The sequence below is a fragment of the Camarhynchus parvulus genome, chromosome 7 (assembly GCF_901933205.1).
Source record: "Camarhynchus parvulus chromosome 7, STF_HiC, whole genome shotgun sequence".
Taxonomy (NCBI): Eukaryota; Metazoa; Chordata; class Aves; order Passeriformes; family Thraupidae; genus Camarhynchus; species Camarhynchus parvulus.
In genome coordinates, this window is record NC_044577.1 from 9,830,961 (window position 1) to 9,852,696 (window position 21,736).

At 38.2% G+C, this 21,736-nt stretch overlaps 1 protein-coding gene across 1 annotated transcript in view; it reads right to left on the bottom strand.

The window, feature by feature from the left end:
* The window catches only part of HECW2 (HECT, C2 and WW domain containing E3 ubiquitin protein ligase 2), a 143,886-nt gene extending 129,411 nt beyond the window's left edge, over positions 1–14,475 (bottom strand). Inside the window, exon 1 of the mRNA XM_030951967.1 lies at positions 11,484–14,475. The gene's annotated coding sequence lies outside the window, so the exon portion shown is untranslated. The remainder of the gene's footprint in view (positions 1–11,483) is intronic.
* Positions 14,476–21,736: the final 7,261 nt, after the last annotated feature.

Genomic DNA, 21,736 nt, shown 5'->3' on the forward strand with positions numbered 1-21,736 from the left:
TACGCTGCTCCTCACTTGTGCCGCTCCTGCTGCTGTGCAGAGTAAATCATTCCTAAATTCAGCATTAGGGAACTGGCAGTGAATTACTGGCTACCGTGTGCTCTGGTACTTCGTAACAATGTGAGCATAACTGTTAGGAAAATATGCATGTTTGCTTCTTGAATATTAAACACTGATTCAATAGTCCTAAAAAACGTACCCCCTGTAACCAAGGCAAGGGGAGCTGCCATGCAGCTTCATTCTATGTGCCTGGATTTGGGATTTTCAGTTTCTGTTGTAAAACGGAAAAGATGTGTGTGTATACACATACATATATTTATACAGACACTTCTACAAATGGAAGTTGTATTTTTTTTTAAATATCAAACTCAAAAGCTCAACTAAATAAAAAATTAAGATGCTCTCTATTTGCAGTGGAGGCCCTTGCTCTAACAAAGCTCATCCACCAACATTACATGGGTCCATGTTTACTAATGCACTTATGGTGTTTAATTGTACAATCCTTATGCAGCACTTAGAAAAAACTCATGGCATGTGCTCCAATTGAGTTGGATACAGGTACAGACTTCTAGATATTATATATAAATTAAAATCACTAGTGCCAGGATGAAGGAAGAAGCTTGTAACAGCCAATTTGTTAGAATTAAGCTTCCAAAAATATTTAATAGTGCTCAGGAGAATTGTTCATATAACTTAATGTCATTCATCCCAAGGTTTAGGTTCCTAAAAGCAATTGTGGAGAACAAATCATTTCTTCCTTTTGAGGAAGGATTTGCCATCACACTAAATTGCCAGTACACTCATCAAATTTGATATATCATGTCTATTTTTTCTAGGATTAAATGGAAAACCATTTTCAGTGAGTGACATACATAAATACTTTTGATAGCTGCTCCTTAACTCTTCTAATTCTATTTTTCAGGAATTTTTACTGGTAAAGTGGAAACGATATTAAAACCCTCTTTATCACTCTTCATTTCTGTAGAACACACTCAGTTTGACTTTTACCACATGCTAATAATTATTTTGAGGAAGACCTCCACGAGAAGACATTACAACATCTATCTGATGTATTTATGAAGCCTGAAACACTGGAATATTCCAGAGATACTTAAAGATTAGACATGTACCATCAGTGAGTCATTGCAGTATCTGCATTCACTGGTATTTATAACAATGGCAATGCACAAGAACCCCACATGGAAACAGATGGACTGATCATCATTATGGAAGAAAAAAAGATCCTCAAAATTACAGATATCCCTTGTAGATGTATGGTTGGAGAAAAATATGACACAGTAAAACAATAATCTGTTTCCATGCAAGTAAAAAAAATATGCTGGAATGAGAGATGTCTAAATAAAATGTTCCAATTCAAAAAGTGAAACTGAAGAATGCTCCTGACAAGAGAGACAAACTGGTAACAATAGTTACAGGCTAATACTATTGCAATCTAGTAACAATCCCTTATCTTCATAGTATTGTTTTATTTTATATGCTACATTTTATAATTCATCCCCTTCATTTTCTGTAGTATTTTGTTTGTGCTTCTTTTACTGGTACTGTACTAAGTCCTCTAAGAACATGAAACACTACTACTGTGATTCTGATTGTTTTCCTTCATGTATTAAAAATACAAACCTATAAAGAAAAAACATTACACTCACCAACATCACATATATCAACCCAGGAAGATTCATAATTTAAAATTAGATGTATATAATTTGTGTGATATTCACAATTATTAACGATCAAACTGTATGAGAAAACAATGGAGAAAACAGTAATCTTGAAGAGTGGTAAGTAGATTAATATGTATAATAAAGTGCAGTAACTTCCCATTCACTTTGAAAATTATTATCATATATATTTATTTGTAAGAACATGTTTTCATTGAGAATATACTTGAGGCTGGCATAAACCAAGATTAGCTTAACTGATTTTTCAAGGAGCTGTGCCAGTTACTACATGATAGCACCTGGTACTTCACCTTTTACCTCTGTGTGAATGACTTTTTCTAGTGCCTGGGTGCACCATAGTTTACTGCATGTCAGAATTCATCACTAGAACTGCTCAGCATGAAGTCCACAAACAATGGGGGTCACAAGGAAGCTGTCAGGTTTTATTTGAGAAATGACCCCTGCTCTTCATTCACATTCTTTCCACAATATCCCAGCACTCTCAAACAACTGACATGGAAATGTCACTTATGGCATCCTAAAGTGCCCAGACTAGAAAGGACAAAAAATGCAGATGATACACATACTACAGAAGTGCATGATACTTTTTCAGCACTGGTTAAATTCATCAATCTTTTAGAAATGCTGGGGAGGGGGCTTGATTTTTTAATAAGATAATCTTGTTATTTTTCCATGATAAATAACGAGTTTCACCGAGAAGGTGAACTTGTTTATATGGAACTGCCATGGTAGACTTTGCTCTTTGCACGTCTTAAGCTTCACCTGCCATAGCCAAAAGCGTAGCCTAAAAATGTAGGAAAGAATCCAAGCCTCAAGTTTTAATTTCTATTCTGCTGTCTAAGCTATGCCAAAATTTCACACAATCATAGAATATGCTGGATTGGAAGGGAACCTGTGGAGTCCAGCTCCTGGCCCTGCCCAGCACCATCCCCAAGAATCCCACTGTGTACCTGAGAGCGTCATCAAAATGCTTCTTGAACTCTGCTGGGCTTAGGGCTGTGTCCACTTCTCTGGAAGAATTTGCTATCCTACACCCACCCTGCAAGTGGCACAAATATCACAGAAGTGTGGGGCTGCACACAAGCTTTCACTTAGCCTGGAGTCACAAAAACCATGGAAGAGATCACTTACTTTGACATTCCTTATTGTAAAAGAGGTATGACGGCAGCCATCTGGGCAGTGGGAGCCAACTCTAAGAAAAAAATATACTAAGAATTTTTAAATTTAGAAAAACCCAACCATGTTTTCTAGCAGGTAGAAGTGAAAACCTGGATAACCTGGATGTTTTGGATGCTTGGGAAGAAACAGTCTGCACTACAAAAAAATCTCTTACCAAACAAAATCACTATTGACTGGACAACCCTAAGCATTACCTTTGAGAAGCTTCCAACTTGGATTTTATCATGTAAGGCTTGATTTAGATTGGCCTATCCAACTTTAATGGAATTAGGAAAAAAAATACCCTTTTGCCCAGGGAATATTTATGTATGACGATACTAAGAAATATCCCCAAGCAGGAATCAAACAAGGCCCTCTATCTCACAGAGTGAGAATTAATTCCTGCCCCAAAGAATATTAAAAAAAATTAAACAGATAAATGAGTATCAAAATAAAAAGCATCTGGCAGGTCAACAGCACAGAAAAAATCTCAAAATAATGTCCAGTTTGTCAGAGCCTGCATTTTAGAAAGCATTGGGCTCTCTAAAAGTCAGTGGGAACCGTTATATTGATTCAGGGTAGGACTTGCCATATTTTCTCCACATCTCTGCCAGGGCAGAGTCCTATGTGTGCCTGAAGAATGGTTCTAACTATCCTGCTCTCACTGACAATCAAAAATGCAGATATAAGGCCAACTTAGTATTGTGGAAACTACCACTGTACCAAGCCTTCTTAAATCTTGAGTTGTTCAGCAGCTCCCCTAGTGTTCAGAAAGCTTACAAAAGGCCAAGAGCGTCTTAGACGCTGAAAAAATATGCTTGTTTTTATAAAAACCTTAGAAGTTATTACTTGTAGAATCCATTAATATCCTCTTTCTCCCTCCTGCCTTCTACCTTTCTATTTCTCCAGACTTAGGACCTATCCTCTTATTTTCTTGTCTTTTCTCCCTTTAACACAATATTATTACACATGAGAATCTGAAGTACCGTTTCCCTATTTAATACATCAGCCATGCAATACTAAATGCCAGTTGTGCATGCAGCCCAGTTTTACATAGAAGTGGATGTGTGAAGATTCACAAATAAAGCCACCCTGGAGACACAAGTGCTAGGCTACTCACAGATACTGAAAAACCCAGCCCCTGTTGCCTTTTCTAAAATTTATTTGTGGAAAACTTGTTTTTCTGCATCCCTAATAGAATTGCAGCACAATCCAGGTTAAGAAGGACTTGAAGACATAATTCTTGTTGTTAGGTAAGATGAAACTCATTCCCAAGAAGGATGCAGGCATACATTTTAAAATGTTTAATTCTGTAACTTCCTCTTTGTTTAAGGATTAATGATAACTCTTAAAAGCTTATCCAGCATTAGAGGAATACAGTCTTACACCAAGAAGCACTCATGCTACTAAAAGCACTATACAAACAGTATTCCACAAAAGAAACACCTCATGCTAGCAAACAAGGAAACTGGGAGTGTTTATGGTGACCCTGCCCCACAAACTGCAGTGGGGCAGGATCTGTGTGGCACAGTGAAGGGTTTACACCAGGGCAGTGGCCTCAAGCCAAAGGAGGATGGATTTAGCTTAAATATAGGGAAGAACTTCCTTACTGTGAGGGTGATGCAGCACTGGAACAGGTTGCCCAGGGAGGCTGTGATCTCCCCATCCCTGGATGTATTTACAGCCAGGCAGGAGCAGCTCTGAGCAACCTGGTCTACTGGAAGCACTCCCTGCCAATGGCAATGTGTGCCTTTAATCCAGACCACTCTGTGATTTTAAATCCTCAGGACAAAGGGTATCATTCTGGGTCAAGCTCTAATTCACTTTATGTTGCATAGGCTCTGAAGGGGCACTTGCAAGGGTACCATTATCCATTAGCCTCAACAAATGATGACGACATAAAATGCTGAAAAATCAGAGCAATGCCACAGAATTTCAGACATCTACAAAATCAAAACCCAACATCAAATAAAAATTAACATAATACACAGTGAGAGTTAATACAGACTTTCATTCAATGATGGGAAGCACACAGATCAAGAGATCCTGACAGAAACAATTATCTGGTATCTCAGTGATAAAGAAGCAGAGCTCATCTTTTCTGATGGATCAGAAGCCACTTCACTGGCACCAGCAAAAGCCAAACCCAATAAAAGAACATCTTTGACTGATTCACTGTCTGATCTTGCTACTGTGAAACTCACATGAATTTACTACAGACTGCAATTAGGAGCATACAGTTAAATGTGATTCCTCACCTAAAAAAAAAAAAAAAAAAAAAAAAAAAAAAAAGAACAAAAAAAACCAAAAAAAAAAAAAAAACCAAAAAAAGAAAAACCACATAAAAACCACACACAGAAAAAAAAAACCTCACCAATTTCTTTCTGCCGTTTTCAGACCCCCTTTATTTAGTTAAGCCATGTCAATAATCATTCATCTCAGATTCAGAATCTCCAATAGGACCAATGTTGCAGTAAAACCAGTTTTAGTGGGAATTTTAAAAGAGAACCTTCCCTCAGTTCAATACAACTGTATCTTCTTATACCAAAGTTCAAAGCTTATCATAGTTTATCTTGACAATGATACCAAACATATTAGTCTGTTATCTCCCAACATACTAATTTCAAGAAGAAATTAAATCAATTGCCAAATCCTGCAGCACGCCCTTATCAGACCAATGAATTATCCAAGACTTCTGTCAAATCTTAGACACTGGTCCTGAATTTCTCCAAACAAGAAAAGAAGTCTGACAAGCTAGGATGATTCCGGAAGAAAGTAAAGGGAATTCTGACATGTTGATTAAACAGTTCATTAACCAAAGTTACACTTTTTCTCTCAACCTTTAAAACCACTAAATTCTTAATCCAAGTTAGATGTTTCTGAAGCTTAACCCTGAGTACATCTCACATTCACCTGCATTTCATTGTAAAGCTTATATAGTTTGATTAAGAATTCCTTCTAGACCAAAGCTTTAAGTTTATCAAATAACACAGACTCAGTCTTTATTATATAATCTCCTATTTGCAATGTGTCTGTGGTATTACCATCAACCTGATGGCCAATTTGAATTTCACTGAAAACAAAGCAAGAGTAAGAGACATTCTCTGAGCTGAATTAGCTGTTACAGTACTTTGAAGTATGTCTACTTTTCCTGATGATATACAAGTAAAAAGAGAAAATTCACAAGACTTAGAAACACTGAAAACCAACAAAAAATGGTTTTCAGCTCACAAAGCTTCATTGAGCTCTATGTGCCTCAAATTTCATTATACTTTTGGGATTTCCTAAAAACACGGAGCCTCTAATTTTGTACAGTATGTACAAACAGTACCAGCACAAAATACAAAGTTCATGTTATTAACAATGTTTGCCTCTAGTGCTCTACTCCCCTCCCTGAGGCAAGGACACCCATCCAGCAGTTTACCTCCACCCTGTGATGGGGGTTCTTGTGGAGCAAGGGAGAAACTTGGCAGCCCCCTGGCCTGTCTACCCAACACACTCACCTTCCACTCCCTACCAGCTGTACCCCAAACATACTTCGGGACTTGAACTGTAATTAGCTTAGGGCATATTTAACTAATTAGCAACCAACTCCTAATTTCAACAGTGCTGCACTGCCATACTATTTACACAGAACCACACAGAAAAAAACAGTAAGGCTTTTCCTTCCTTTCAATGATCTGCAACATGTTTTTTGTTTTCTTAGGATGACACAGATGAAGACAAGACACCCAACATGAGTGAAGGCAGCATGAATTTACTTAAACACTTAGCACAGGTGAGGCTCAAATCCTTTGCTCAGTCCCAGGCTTCTCACTACAGAAGGGCATTGAGAGGCTGGAGCAGGTCCAGAGAAGGTCACTGGAGCTGGTGAAGAGCACAAATCTGATAAGGAGTGGTTGAGGGAGTTTATCCTGGAGAAAAGGAGGCTCAGGGAGACCTTACTGCTCTTTAGGAGTACCAGAAAGGAGGTTGTAGTCAGATAGGTGTCAGTCTCTTCATCCAGGTAACAAGGAATAGGCAAGAGGAAATGCCCCCAAGGTGCCCCAGGGGAGGTTTAGATTGGATATTTGGAAAAATTTCTTCACCAAAAGAGTTGCCAAACACCGAAACCCTCTGCCCAGGGAAACGGTTGAGTCACCATCCCTGAAGGTGCTAAGAAGATGGTACACAGTGGGACACAGTTTAGTGGTGGGCTTGGCAGTGCTGGGTTAATGGTTGGACTTCAGAACTGTAAAGGTATTTTCCAACCAAAATGATTCGATGATTCCACAGGGTAACAGCATCAAATGGTGTGCCATTAACTCCACAGGCCAAGGAAAAACAGGTATCTGAGAGGCCTGTGTTATATGGACATCCTCACCAATATAACCTTACAGTCAAAATCCAGCTTCTATTCAAAGAAAAAACAAAGAAAAACCGATGAGATCCTAGTCAGGTATCTCATTTCCAAATGAGGAAACCTGGGCAGACTTTGTTTCCACTCATTCTTTAGCCTTAACTGGCTTGCTTCCAGGTATCATCAACTAAGTTGCATATTTTTCAAATTTAAAAAATGCTACAGCAGTGGGATCAGTGCTAGTAATTACTGGAAAAAGCTAAAAGGACACCAAAGGAAAGCTAGTAGAAAGAAAGACAAGAAGAATGCAATAAATAAATTTTAAGATATGGTGAAAAGACAAATGACACCTGAAAACCGTACAAAGTTTTTGGAGGTCCTGATCCTGAAGGATGTAGCAACTTCCAAAGAATTGGGTCCTGAGGACAGAATTCAATTCAATCGTTCTGCCTCTCTACACAACACAGGCTGGAGAATGCACCCATCAAATACACAGCTCCTGAGGAGGTGAGATTCAGTATTACCTCATCTAGCAAGGCTAGACTAAGTTTTAATCTGTACTCAGAAGGAGAATGCAGTACACCCACTCTTCCTGACCAGGCAAGACACCTGAGATTCTTCCAGTATCAGTGGAAGACCAAATCCTGGGTTTCCTCTCTGACCCTTGAACTGGCATGTGTGCAGCAAAGTCTGTCCAGACATAATTACTGGGTTACATGCCCTCCCCCCGCACTTCTGAGAAGGGTATTTTGCCAGAAACCATGTGCACACCTCCTGATTCACTCTGAAGCTGAGCCAAAAACAGGGAATAGGCCACAACTGTCCAAGTTGTTCATACAGCATATTTTCTGGCACAGCTGCAGAGCACACAGAGAGTGGGCTGCAGGCTGGATGAATGGTTCTGGTAGTAGCAACCTTCAATCACTATTTTTCTAGAGCTATTCTTAGTCCTTCCTCTGCTACCTTACAAATCCTTAAATTTAGAGGATTACAACACACCACAGCTCTTTTTGTGCAAGCAGACTTTGTGCATCCATAATGCATGCAATGGAAATTTGCACAGAAGTGGCCCCAAAATTAGAGCTTAAATCAACACTGGATACAGATGTATATGGGAAGTCAGTACTGCTGGATGGAAAAAAGTATTGAAACATTTTTGTACACCATACAATTCTTCTATTTTTCTTAACAAAACATGTGGATTAATAGCCTAAGTACTAATTCCAAGCAGCATCATTCCCAGTGTCTCAGCCAAGCTATAAGTTTGTATTAACACCTTCCTGTTTTATGGTCTTTGCTTCAAAGGCAATCATGGAAAATTGCAATGCAGTGCTTGGCTAAGATCCACACTGGCAGCACCACCATCCACGCCAGGCACCGTTTCACGTGGAGGACTTCAAGGGCTTGAGAAAGGACCTGAAGGTCTTCTTGATTTTCTCAATGTTTCTATCTCTGCAGTGGGACATATTTCATAAATATCATCTTGTTTGCTTCACATCCTATGCTTCTAATCATTATACACCATTTATTTTCCTCTCCTAGCTACTTTTTCCATTTTTGAAGTCTCAGGGAGCCCTGTCCATATCAGCTAAATGAAGAGAAGACTGAAGGGTCATTTGATTACCAGAAATAAGCACTTACTCCCTGAGAAGCAGATCTGGTAGCAAGACATTTTCCAACTTGCTGATACTAATGCAATAGGATCCAGCAGCTAACAATTAAAGCTGCATCAATTCAACCTTGAAACACTCTGTGATTTCCTAGCAGTAACTGCAGCTGAACCTTGGAACTGTTTACTGGGAAAGACAGAGGGCGAATCCCTGTCACATGATGTGTTCATAAAGAGAAGGCTTCAATTTATCTCTGGAAGAACTTCTATAAAGGTTGTGAAGTGAACAGTACTTCTTTCTGGAGTCTCCATCTTTTGATCTACAAACTTGTTTCTTCACTTGTTCTTGTGAATCACAGGGAGAAGGTGGTTCCTTTTAATACCCAAACCATGTTTCTTAGACAAAAGTTCCCAGATGACCTGCAGAACACTAAACAAACATATAAATGAACAGGGATCCACTTGACTGGTAATGTTCAGATCTAGGGTAGATTATTTCATCCAGTTAGACTGTTCAATCTTTGGTTTGCATTTCAGCTTGTGTTTTGGCTAGGGAGCAGGGAGTGGGATAAAGGATTATTTTGCTTTTCTCTGCTACACAGACTGTCAGAGGATATCACCCCTAAGAAGAGCCAGGCCCTGAGCACTACTGACCACACTTTGCTGCTGTTTCTAAGCACACAAGTGCTCACTCTAATGCCTCTGTGGTCAGTATTGTACCTGCCTGGCACCAAGCTGACACTGACTTAACTGACTTGCGGGACCTCAGGCTAAAGCCCCAGTAATCCTATTAAACCCCAAGCACTGTAAGTCACAAAAAAGGACATCCACTTGCATTTCACGTAAGGCCTATCACACAAGGCATGAGTCAGTCAAAAACTGCACATCATAAATAAAGGCTAACCTGGAAAAAAATTAGCATTTTAATACACAGGCATCTAAAGCAATCAACAAGAAAATAACAGAAGAATATTCTGAGCAAAAACACCCTTAAACTTCTCTGTGCTTGTTTTCAAAAGTAATTTCAAAGATGGGAAGCTCAAGCATTCATTTCATCCACACTCATATTTTTCCATTTCAAAAGGAAATTCTGTCTTTTTTTTTTTGTTTGTTTTTGTTTAAAACCTTGTCTCTAGGGGGAAAAAATCCTCACAAGAACCTTTTAAAAGATAATCTAGGGATTCTGTTTTGTAAAAATAGAGCTGATTTTCAAAAGAGGAAGGAGCCTAACTTAAACTTCCCAACATCTGCAACTGCAGTTCCCCCCAGGCATCTGATTAAGCATCTATGGAAATTAAGTAGGCAGTTCAGCATTCTGCCAAACTGGACTGACAAATATGCTTCGATGATTTGGGATTTCACCTTCAAAACACTTCAGGTCTTAAATACACTCCATTATAAAACACAGATTTATTGCTTAGTGTTCCATTTTGGCCAACAATTCTTTGGCAACTTTTTTCAAGACAAGGACAGTACCTTCTTTCCTTCTGAGCTGAGTTTGCCATAACACCCAAACTTTCAGTCCCACATTTCTACCACAGAAGTAGCCACCTTTTGAAGGGTGAGAAACACACTTTCTAATAAATTATATTATGCAGAATTCCAGTCCTGTACTAAGCCTTTTCCTGTAAGGTCCATATGAAAATGACAAAGAAAGTCTGAGAGAGTGCAAAATTAGCCCTGCAATACCATCTCAGTGTCTGACATGAAATTTAATTTTTGCTTTTCAGTTCCTCTCATATGTCTGAAGATCAATTATAACAGAAATATATTTTAAAACTTACATAAATTCCCTTACATAATTTCTTGTTCTGAAAACTACTATTAACATAAATGCTACATATATATTAAACACAAACATGTGTCTGATAGTACTTAAAGTGTTCCCTGAAAAAAAGATGACCACAATCATCCTGACTTGGAGCCAACAATATCACGTTAACTTGGGCTCTGCAGCAGATAATCCTAAGAAATTAAAATAAGAAATGAACTTTTCAAAATTGGGTATGGTTTATACTGTGCACACTACAGAAGCAACACAAAAACATGAATTACAGCCACATTCTAGATGAACTCCAACATTCTTTTTCCACACTCCTACTAAGGCTAAATGCCTTGGAGACCAATTAGGTATTAAGGACCAAATTTGCCTCATTTAGTCATAGCCAGTGATCCAAACTTTATTTCCCACCAAATTACTAGAAGCATCCTGTGACCAATTATTTATAAGAAGAAACAAAGCAAGTTTTTCAGAGAAGATAATCTGCAATAGAAAAAAAAATTACCCACATCTACAGCAAATTTTTGCATTTCACAAAAGTACTGTAAAGTGAACAGTCCTTAGTAACATGCAAAATTATCCCTACTTATCTTTCCTTTCAAGCACAGTAGCTACTAATTTTTTGCTCTGTCCCTCTACTCCAAGTTTTATCTCACAATTTTCCCTATTCTGAAACACCTCAAAGAATAATTATAGTAAATTACATAAAGTATTTTAAAAACTTCTCCTAAAGAATCCAGAAGCCTTTTAATGAGCCCGCCATTTTGGTCAAAAAAGAACAACATTTATTGAATCACAACTGAGTGCATTTAACTGATTTGAAAACGTTGTGGAAAAAAACCCCAAGTGTATGTCTTAGTTCATCTAGAACTCAGCACAATGTGAGTTAACCTGTACCTTAATCATGCTGTAGGTCATGATGAGTCACTGTTCTCTGGAAGAGCAGCCAGAGCACCACCTGCAACTTGTCAGGAGGCTGAAATGTGATTAAGTTATCCAAAGCTTTCCTCTAGGAGAAGTCTTCCCTTACACAGAATTACTGCATGGATGCGTTGACATAAAACAGTATTTCCAAAGCCAAGTATCATTTCACCTCCACGCTGAAAGCAAAGCATAGACAGAATAAAAGCTTCTCACCACAACAGCAAACAATTTGGGTTTGTTTTTAAAGGTAACTTCAGGGAACCAACAGTTACACTGTTTCCAGTCAAATTCTGCCTCTTCTTTTTTCCCCCAAGTCCTTTCTCTCACTCTTGTGGTAAGGACTGGCTTTGAACATAGCCATTATGAAAAGTTTAATACATTCCTGTAGCCCTAGGGAGAGTAGGGGCTACTGCATGCAAAAAGAAAAATATCACAGGTGTCTGCTACATGTGAGCTGTTACTCATCTTCCTTGGAATTTTTCCAAACATTAGGCTAATTAATTATCCTCACAACAACAGCACAGAGAAGAACAAGGTAACAGTCATGCAACTGGAAATAGAATAATTATAAAATATTACATAGATTACCTTCACTGTTATGACTAAGAGTTTCAAGATACTTATCTGAGAGGCTCCTTTTGAACCTGAAAAGCTGACAAACCTTCCATCCACTGATCAAAATAATTGCAGCTTCCATTTCTTAAGTAGTTAAGCAATAAGTCATCTTACATCCCAGGCTTTGAATGGAAACAAATGAAAATGTATGGATTTGTTAAGGCTGGCAACAAATTAATCTTGCTTAAATTACTCCTCTGTTCGATAAGTGCAATACACTTTAATCTTCATGATCCAATCCATTTTGTTAAACTACCTTTTCAAAATTCCCTTCTTTCTATTCCTTCTACTTTTCTATCTCCCAGTGCAAAGCTGTTGATTGGCAACCAAGTAGAACTGCAGAGCAACCCAGCGTTAAGCACCAGGCTAAACCAAGTGTATACGATGAAACTGTGATTTTGCAGAAGTGGTTCATCTCCTTTGAAACTGCTTGTTTGCCTGCACAGACTCCCAAAAGAAACTCTATTCTAAATTTACTAACTGATCTTCTTGGTATGAATTATATACCCAGAATGTTATTTTGCAACTCTGTTGCTGCTCTTTAAGCATTACCCAATGCTAAATTCCTATCAAGTACAACAGCAAGTCAAGAGCACAGCCTATAATTCTGTGTGTCAAATGAGACAACCACAGTCCAAGTGCAACATATGAGCTCAGGCACACTAGAGGAACACAGAACGCTGATACAAGTTAATGACTGGGAATCTTTGTACAGCTGCTTTTTAAATTCTCTGCTGTGAGCAGCTGATTCCAACAAGAATATTAGATAGGAAAGCCAAAAGCATCAAAATGCAGATTTTGAGACACAAACACATTTCAGTGAGATCAGTTATGACAGTGAAGTTAGACTGTGCAGAGTTTCTAAGTGTTGATGCAAATCATCATACTCAAAGATAACAAAGCAAAAGGGAATACAAAAGGTTTCTGGACATCTTAAGTGCCAGAAGAATTATTTCAAACACATTGGTTTGTGTCAAAGATTTCAAAGGGACGATGCAATTAAAGTATCACTGTCCTAAAAGAAACCAATAAAGATTTTCATTATTCAGGTACCTCAGTTGCTTCACGTTAGTGGTCCTTCTATTTCTGCAACACTCAAGTCTGCCTGAAGTACATATAAATCACTTACATTTGCCTATTACTCACACTCCTGGCTTCTGATAAAATTACTTATCAAAACCTAATAAAGCATCGTGGACCATTCTAAACCCATGCTTAAAATTACCATATGCAGAAAACATTTTAAAAAATTTACAAATGTGTTCTCAGCTCAGAAATGGTTCTAACAATTTCATGATTTTGCTAAAAAAAATCTTAACTAAAATTAGTATTCTATGTGTGGGCATACCACTGTATTTTTAATTTTTTGAAGAGACTAAAAAAAGTCCTGGTACTAACCTTAATCTTTTATGGCTAAGTTCTATAAAAAAACAGTAAAACTCACTCCAACTGCTAAAAAAAGCCATAAGCATAGCTGAAGCAAATGAGTTTGCAGATAGATCCTGATCAGTCCTTGCTCCATTTGCTTGTTTTGGAAAGCAGCATCCCACTCTTCCCTCAAGGAAGATAGGTAAAAAATCTCAAGTGAATGTTCCTCCTCATTGCTAATGCACAGAAGCTGCTGGAGGTGAAAGCAAAAGCTCCCATGTGCCACCCTTTCCTGACAAACAGGAGAAAATCTGACATCAAGGACTTTCAGTCTCTCAGATGCAGTATCTTTAAAAATGTTACCGCACCAGCAGAGTTCAGCAGCTGATGAAAAAGGTGACCCAAGGCATCTGCTACAGACCAGGAAAAAGGAAGATGGAGCTAAATTCTAATCACATCCCCTGCTTTATGAATACAACCCTCATTTTAGTTCACATTTTGACAGTCCCATGGCTGGCCAGCATGGCTGTCCTCAGATGTGACCCCAACAACTCAAATATTTCTTTCTAATGAACTTTTTTTTTCTATTACCCTATGCAAGGGTAATCAAAATACCACTCACCAGGCTCCCATCCTTACTAAACCAAACAGGACAAGAAAAGGATGAAAAAAGCCATGAGTATGAATGTGTATGCAGAGAACTGCAAAACTCCAAAATTACTGGAGGTCTGAGGAGGGACGAGAATGACAAGATAATTGCAGAGATGCCTGAAGACAAAACAGAGAGAGAGTGGCAGAGGAAGGAAATCAGAAGAGAAAGCACTTTGGGACATATAAGATGATAAGATAGGAAAACTTGAAAGAAAGTAATCAAAAGAATAATTTAAAGATAATGGATACATGACATTTCAGAACACATAGTCTTAAACCACTAATTGTTCCTGTTCTGTGGTTAAATTGATTAGAGTTCTGTGGTTTTCCAATTAAAATACCACCTTAAACACACACTGACTATAATTAGGAGGAAAAGAACCTCACAATGTAATATTACATAAAATCACTTGGACTCTTACAGTAAGGAAGCTGAATTTAAAATAATCAGTTCCATAATGGTTGAACTATCACTCAAAATTGGAGGGTAAGCCAGGCATAACTCTTTCTAGAACACTATTTCTAGGAAGGAATGATACTTATGAAGCTTGATTTTGGGGGATTCATCACATTCCTATCCTAAGTTTCAACAGGCAGGAAGATGGATGCTGGCTTTGGGTTTTATGTCACCCCCAAGACCAATATTACAGTATTTGTAAATCAAAAGCAAGAGTGGATTCCTAAATAGGTTTAATGGAGGTTGGCATATTTAAGGAACAAAAGCACTGTTTATTTTACTACATGCTTTTTTGAAAGTGAGATACATTTGAGGGTAGGGACTAGATGGTCTTTAAATTCCATTCCAGCCCCTTAACATTCTATGATTCTATGATAAGGGCAGCAAGAGGAAGTTTTTCACATTGAGACATCACTTGTCATGAAAGGGCTTCCTCAAAACTCAAAATCTGGAAGCATTTGCAGCAGTTCAGATTTCAATGATCTGACCTGGCAGACTGTTCCACAGCTGAATCCTTACAACCAAGGGCATTTTACCCCCAGTTCTTTGAGCATTAATCCTGGGCTTTGCTAACTGCATTGTGCCAGATCCACACACCCATGGGACAGTTCACAGTCCAACTCAATCTTTCCACTGTAAAACCTATACAACAAATTTTCCTGTGCAATCCAGGAGGAACAGGGCTATAAACACTTCTAGCTCTTTATTCCTTGGGACTTCTCCATGTGCAAATAATGGATAAAAACTTCAATCAGTTGAGAATTTAAATTCAGTTCCTGCTGAACATAAAATAGATGCTATTCTATTCACCTCAGATTTCTAGCCATGCTTCTTATTACAAATTATAGGTAAGTGAAATACCACTTGCAGATGAAAATACGGCTAGAGCACCTAACTACATCTTGGAACATTCATGCTCTAAGAAATCACACATGGGCTGTTTTTAACTTCAGGTGAGTAACGACAAGAAGAATTGAACTTTTAAGTAAAGACCTACAAAAATATTATTACATCTATTTACATTTTAGTGAGATAAAATGTCTTCACTCAAATCTGTCTAACATTTTACAAAGATCAGAGAGCACAGGAAGCAACACAGATACCCAATGAGTTAGAAAGTAGAATATTCATAGCAGAAAACCTTCTCCCCACGTACAGGAAATGTGAATGTACCATGCAATACTTCTGCTGGTTTTCTGCAGCAAACTACATTTTACCAAATTTTTCAACTAGTGCTTAGTGCATTACACAGAATGAGGGAAAACTGATCAGATACATGAATCAAAGCAGATTACGTCCTGTTAATCCATTTAACAATTTAAGCTGTACTTGGCCTCATCTAAGAAGTGTAAATCACAGTAGCCCAATTAAGCATTATATCCATCTAGATCAGTTGGAACCAGGCACACAAGTATCTCCTTTTTCAGTAAACCTCAGCAAGTCTGAAACAGTAAGAAAAGCAACAACATTATTGTATACAAGACTACTTTCCCTTATACAAATCATTAAGCATAGAACTCAGTTGAGAAGACTCATTTTTTATCCCTTAATTTCTCCTCCCTTAAAAGACAACTTCTAGCCTTCAACAATTCACACTGGTCTTAGGTTGTCAGTCTGAAAGTAGAAGATTTTGTTACTAGTTTCCCAAGAGACAACAAATGAGATTTACATTCCAAACGTATTTTGGACAGAGGAGGATCAAAAGGACAAGGCATCCTCAGCAGCAGGAAGACACACAAGCAGACTCCGCTGTGATATTCCCTGGATTCTAATTGTCCTGGCCCTGCTGCTCTCCAGACTGCAGGGGCAGGGAGAGGCTTCACAACCTGCTCTGTACCTACAAGGAGTGATTCCAATATTGATTTTTCATGGGGTTACTTACATGAGTAAACATTTATCAATTTATCTTAGGGTTGCAAATTAAGATCAAAATAATTATTTGACAAATAAAGTTTGCTTGCAGCTGACTTACAGCCACAAATCGTGAAGCATATCCTGTAGAAAGCTAAGTCCTTTGCTCCTTCAATCCAGCTTTTTCTTTTCCAAATGACACAAAACCAGCTAAGACACTAAGTCAACACACGACATTTCACATGTGGCTAATCAATCCATATTTCAGATAACAAAGTCTTTGTTAAATATACAGATAGCTGTCTACACTAACCTATAGCTTCATAATGAAAAATTCAGCCTGTCAACCTAATAGCCCAACATAAAACATATTGCCAAAGCTCAGAGTGAGTTCGCAGCACACACTCAAGTTAATAAGACACGATTATAAAGTTGAGCTAGGTCAAAGTTGTATTTTCCTGTAAGTTATTTCATTACAAGGAAGTCAAAATGCATTTTAGGAAATGAAACAGAAAAGTGATGTCATATCTACATACACAGACATTATTAGGAGGACATTTGACACAAAAACACCATGTAAAGCAATCAAAAACTGTGACATTTACTCCAATTATGATACTTGGCTACACACACTTACAAGACCCTAACAGCATTTTGGGAAGGTCTGGGCATTGCTCAACATGGCACTATTCAAAACATGAAGATGGCTGTTATAAGAAACAATGTGTGTGTATTAGTATTTATTTTTTTTATACAGACACACAGGTATGAAACAACAACATGCACTAAACTTCCTTAAGTGTTGTTTTCTCTTTAGTGACAGTGGCCTCCTATTTTCTTTATATAAAGAGCATTCAATGGGAGCTGTTTCTAATCCAAACACATGCAGCAGTGTCTCTGTGGCCGCACCTGTGCCTGTAAGAGAACAGGCCAGATGCCGAAGCCATGCAGGAGAGAGCACGTGCTAAACACTTGTGATGCATGAATAGGCCTGTCTTGTCCCTAATCCACTTTGGGACAGTCCCTAGGCCATGGCTTTCCCTTGGCAGTGCTCTGCTAGGGCTGCTGACGCTGGCCCAAGGCAGGCCAGGGGGCTTCTGACACCTGGACAGTGCCACAGTGCCTGTGGCAGCACTCAGGTTCAGCAGGTACAGGCACCAGCCTTATCTTACCTTCCCCAGGGGAAGTTCTGCATGACTCAGAGAGCATGACAGCTGTATTTTTCTCATTTTCCTTTACAATATAAATATTTTGGAAATTATTTCCATGACTCTAATATTTATGTTGGTGAAGACAATGTAGACATTTTTATTAGAGCAATGAAGCAAGAAACATAAAATATGGGTTAACGTAGTTATGGCTACATTTTAGAGATGATACATTTACAATCTGTACCCCTTATTTTTAGCTGGAGAAATCTTCTTTATCAAACTACCAGCTCAAAACAGACTCAAACCAATAATCATACAGGATAACAATAAGATCAACCAAGCAGAGGGGCCTTTTTAAAAAGCCTCTTAAATAAAGAAAACACACCATTGAACAAGTACTTCTGAAGCTGGAATGCTGTAGCCACGCACTATGAAGCTCCCATGCTCTTGTGAGAGCGAGGTTAAGGAATCACTCAAAGATGGACTTTTGTGACAATCAGGATCCAAAGGGAGTTGCTCTATTTGTAATTATTTTAACACTATTTTGCTCAGCATGTAATATCTAATGCCCTTGATATGAGGCATCTAGTGAATTACCACTTTTGAGCATTTTTTCAGCAGGATCCTTACAGACCACACTGCTTCCCACCAGGCTATGGCTGATCCACTCCACTCATCATGAGGTGTTGTGCCTTCAGCTCTCACATTTATTCCTGAAAAACTCTTCTTTTCTACTCCGGCTACTCTATCTGACAAGGATCAATGTTTTATTTTTTTTAAAGATACTGTTGGTCATTCCTGGAAGAAAATGAAATTTACTGCTGTATGCTTTGGGATCATCTAATTACAATACTAGCCTTCAGGGAATTTTTAAACTAATGACATTGGATTTGTCAAGCCCAAAAACTTTTAATCTGATTTTTCAAGTGGATCCTAGCCAATGGATCCTGGCCACCACAGCACTTAAAACACATTTGACTGTCCTCCATGCAATATTTAGGTGGGCTTCTTATCAAAATGTTAATTTTTGTTACCTAATATCTTTCACTGGTGGTCAATACAAAGCATATAGGGATATTGACAATGCTATTAAAGTCTTTATGACTGAAAGTCCATAAATCAAATTATGTGTGTGTATATACAGCTTCACAAATGAAAGGAGGCAAAGACTTTGAGAAATCTGAACCAAAACACTGTATGAACAACTCCCCAGTTTGTCTGCTGATCTCATGATGCAACATCAAGAAACACCAGCTCAACAATAGTTATTTTTAATTTTATTACAACAGCCTAGTCTTTATTTTGAGCATTCTTTTCATTTCCAGTACTAATACCATGACCAAAGCCCCAAACGATTAATTATGTCACAATGACTCCTCCAAAAGCAAACAATTCAGATGATCCATCAATCATCCACTTTGGGGTACTTCCTTAGTTCTGAAGTACAAATAAGGCACCACTTGAGCTGTTAGGTTTGGTTTGACTGCACTAGTTGGGTCTTTTGGCCAAATGATGATGGACTCATACTCCAATTTCAAATTCATTTCCATTATTACTGCTCGCACATACAGCTACGACAGTGCCATGTAAAAACATGGATAAGTATACTTCAAAGAAAAGATCCTCTTTCAAATCTCTTTCAAACATAATTATTGTCTATTTTTTCAAAACTGCCTGCTTTATGACAAATTTACGAAACAAATTATGAAATACACGTATTATTGTTCATTAAGCAACTGCTATTAGCGTTCTAGTCCTCCCCAGTCATAAGAAAATACAGTTGTAACACAAAACTGTGCAAATGTAACAAAACTTAAAATTGTAACAATCCAACAGCTATATCCAAACCACACTTAGCCTGGGTCACTTGTCAGTTTCTCCCCAGCACTACCAGGTACCGTAAGAAGAAGGAACAGCTCTCCAAGGGAACACAGAGTGAAATGAAGGCTGCGACTACCCATTCGCTTCAAAAGCTAAACGTGTTCATCCTGTCAGCACAACTTGGAAACCTAACACCAACTTTATTATCAAAGCAAGTAACAGGATTGCTAGGTGCTGGAAGGGATGACTGACACACATCCACTTGTAATGTGTGACCATCTCCAGCCAACAGTCAGGGCTTGCACTTCCAACAAGAATTCACAATCCAACTGCAGTCATTTAACACAACTACTCCAAAGACAGCATGCAACTGCTGTGCTACTTTCTTCAAGTAGGCAACCAATTCTAAGAAAAGACATTTCAAGCACTGATGTCTATGTTTCTGTAAAAATATAAAACCAAAAACTGCTACTTGAACTCTTCTATAAGTACTACAGTATTTTAGCATCATATCCTACTTCCCACAAAGACGTGTCCTTGGAACACACACCCATGCTACACAAAGCTGTATCACCATTTTCTATCCTATTGCCAGAGATATAGGAATTGTCAGCCTTTTCCTCACTGATATTCCAACAGGCCACAAACAAGCTGCTGTGGAGGTACATCACAGAGGCCCTGCATCATTGTATAACCATGCAGTTTAGTTCAATTTCAATGGAAATTACAAGGAACTTTTCTCAGATACTGAACTCAAATATCAAAACAGTAGATCATGTCACTCTCAAATGCCAAAAGATACAATTAGAGAAACACCTCACATACCACCAAGTAGCTTCAAAGCGCTCAACACATGCTCCCAAGTTTGCAAGAGTATGTCTCCTTTCCTGTTAGGTTAGAGAACTTCTACATGAAACAGTCAATTCCGTTCCATCTGTTGGCAATGATATTAATACAGTTCCTTCTGGTGGTACCTACACTGGAGCCTCTCCCCCTCTGATCAGCAAGGGATAATGTGAAGACAAAGGTTATGACCATGCCATGCATAATGACAGCAGGATCAAACAAAATCAGGCTCAGCAACTCAGAGCACTCCATGCTATGAAAGGGCAGCATTTTGGATACAGTCTCAAAGAAAGGATTTTGAACATGCTACTAAATTTTAAGTACATTATTTACATCTCGTTTTCAATGATTCAGTAACATTACCCAAACAGGTGCTTCATTAGCCAATGGAGTAAATGCAATATCCTAAGCATTCTACCACTGTCTGAGTGAATGAGTTTTTGAACAAACAAAATGCTGAGTTAGACTTAAAAAAAAAAGAAAAAGAAACAGGAATTACACATAATTATTCAAGAATTTAATCTGCAGATTGAGTCTCATACATAGAAATCCCCCCTTTTTTGCAGCATATTGAAGCTTTAGCTGCAGTTTAAAGCATGTTGGCACATAAAGGAAAAAGTTAATTTCTTTTCCATTAGGCATTACTACTTAATCTTATAAAGGGGAAAACACAAAATTCATTCAATTTCTTCTCAGGAAATCTGACAAAACAGTATATTGTTTCTGGCTGGCAGCCACTGTACTATCATAGAGTTTCTTAAAGGTGCAACACTGCATTCTACCAGGTTTGAAAAAACACTGGAAGCATAAAACAAATAGAAATGACCATTAGCTAAATTCACTCCAAAAACAAACAGCAAGAAAACAATAGGTCTTTAAGGAAGACAGAGGGTCCTTGCAGAGGCTGGCAAATGCTCCAAGCCAAACTAAATCCATAGTGCTAAGAAACCACGGCTTTGCTCTGGCATCACCAGAAGGCTGTTTTTATAAAGACAGATGGACAGAAGGGAGGCTTTTCAACTACAATTCTGTCAAGTTAAACTACTACCAAGCAGAAGTTTAAAAGTGGTTTCCAGTCAACCATATGAGCTCCATGGAATCTCAGAGCCCATTTTAAGGTGAATAAATAAGGACAAAAAGATAGATACACACATGCAGACTAACATCTAACTTCCACTGTGGTAGCTCCAGCTGACACAAAAGCAAGCATCACATTTTTGGAAATCTAGAGCCTGAACAGCAGTGTTGATTGAAAGGCACCATTAGGATTGTTCCTTTCATACGCTAATAATGACATCATGCCTTATGGCCTGATGCTGCAACCATACATTATCATCTCATAAAGACATTTTTTCCAAAGAAGTCGAAGATGTGAGCAAACAGCTCACCTGTATATAGGAAGAAGGTTTTTTAAATTTGTGCATGACACAGATTTCCTTCTATACCTTAGTGTTGTAAATAACTAC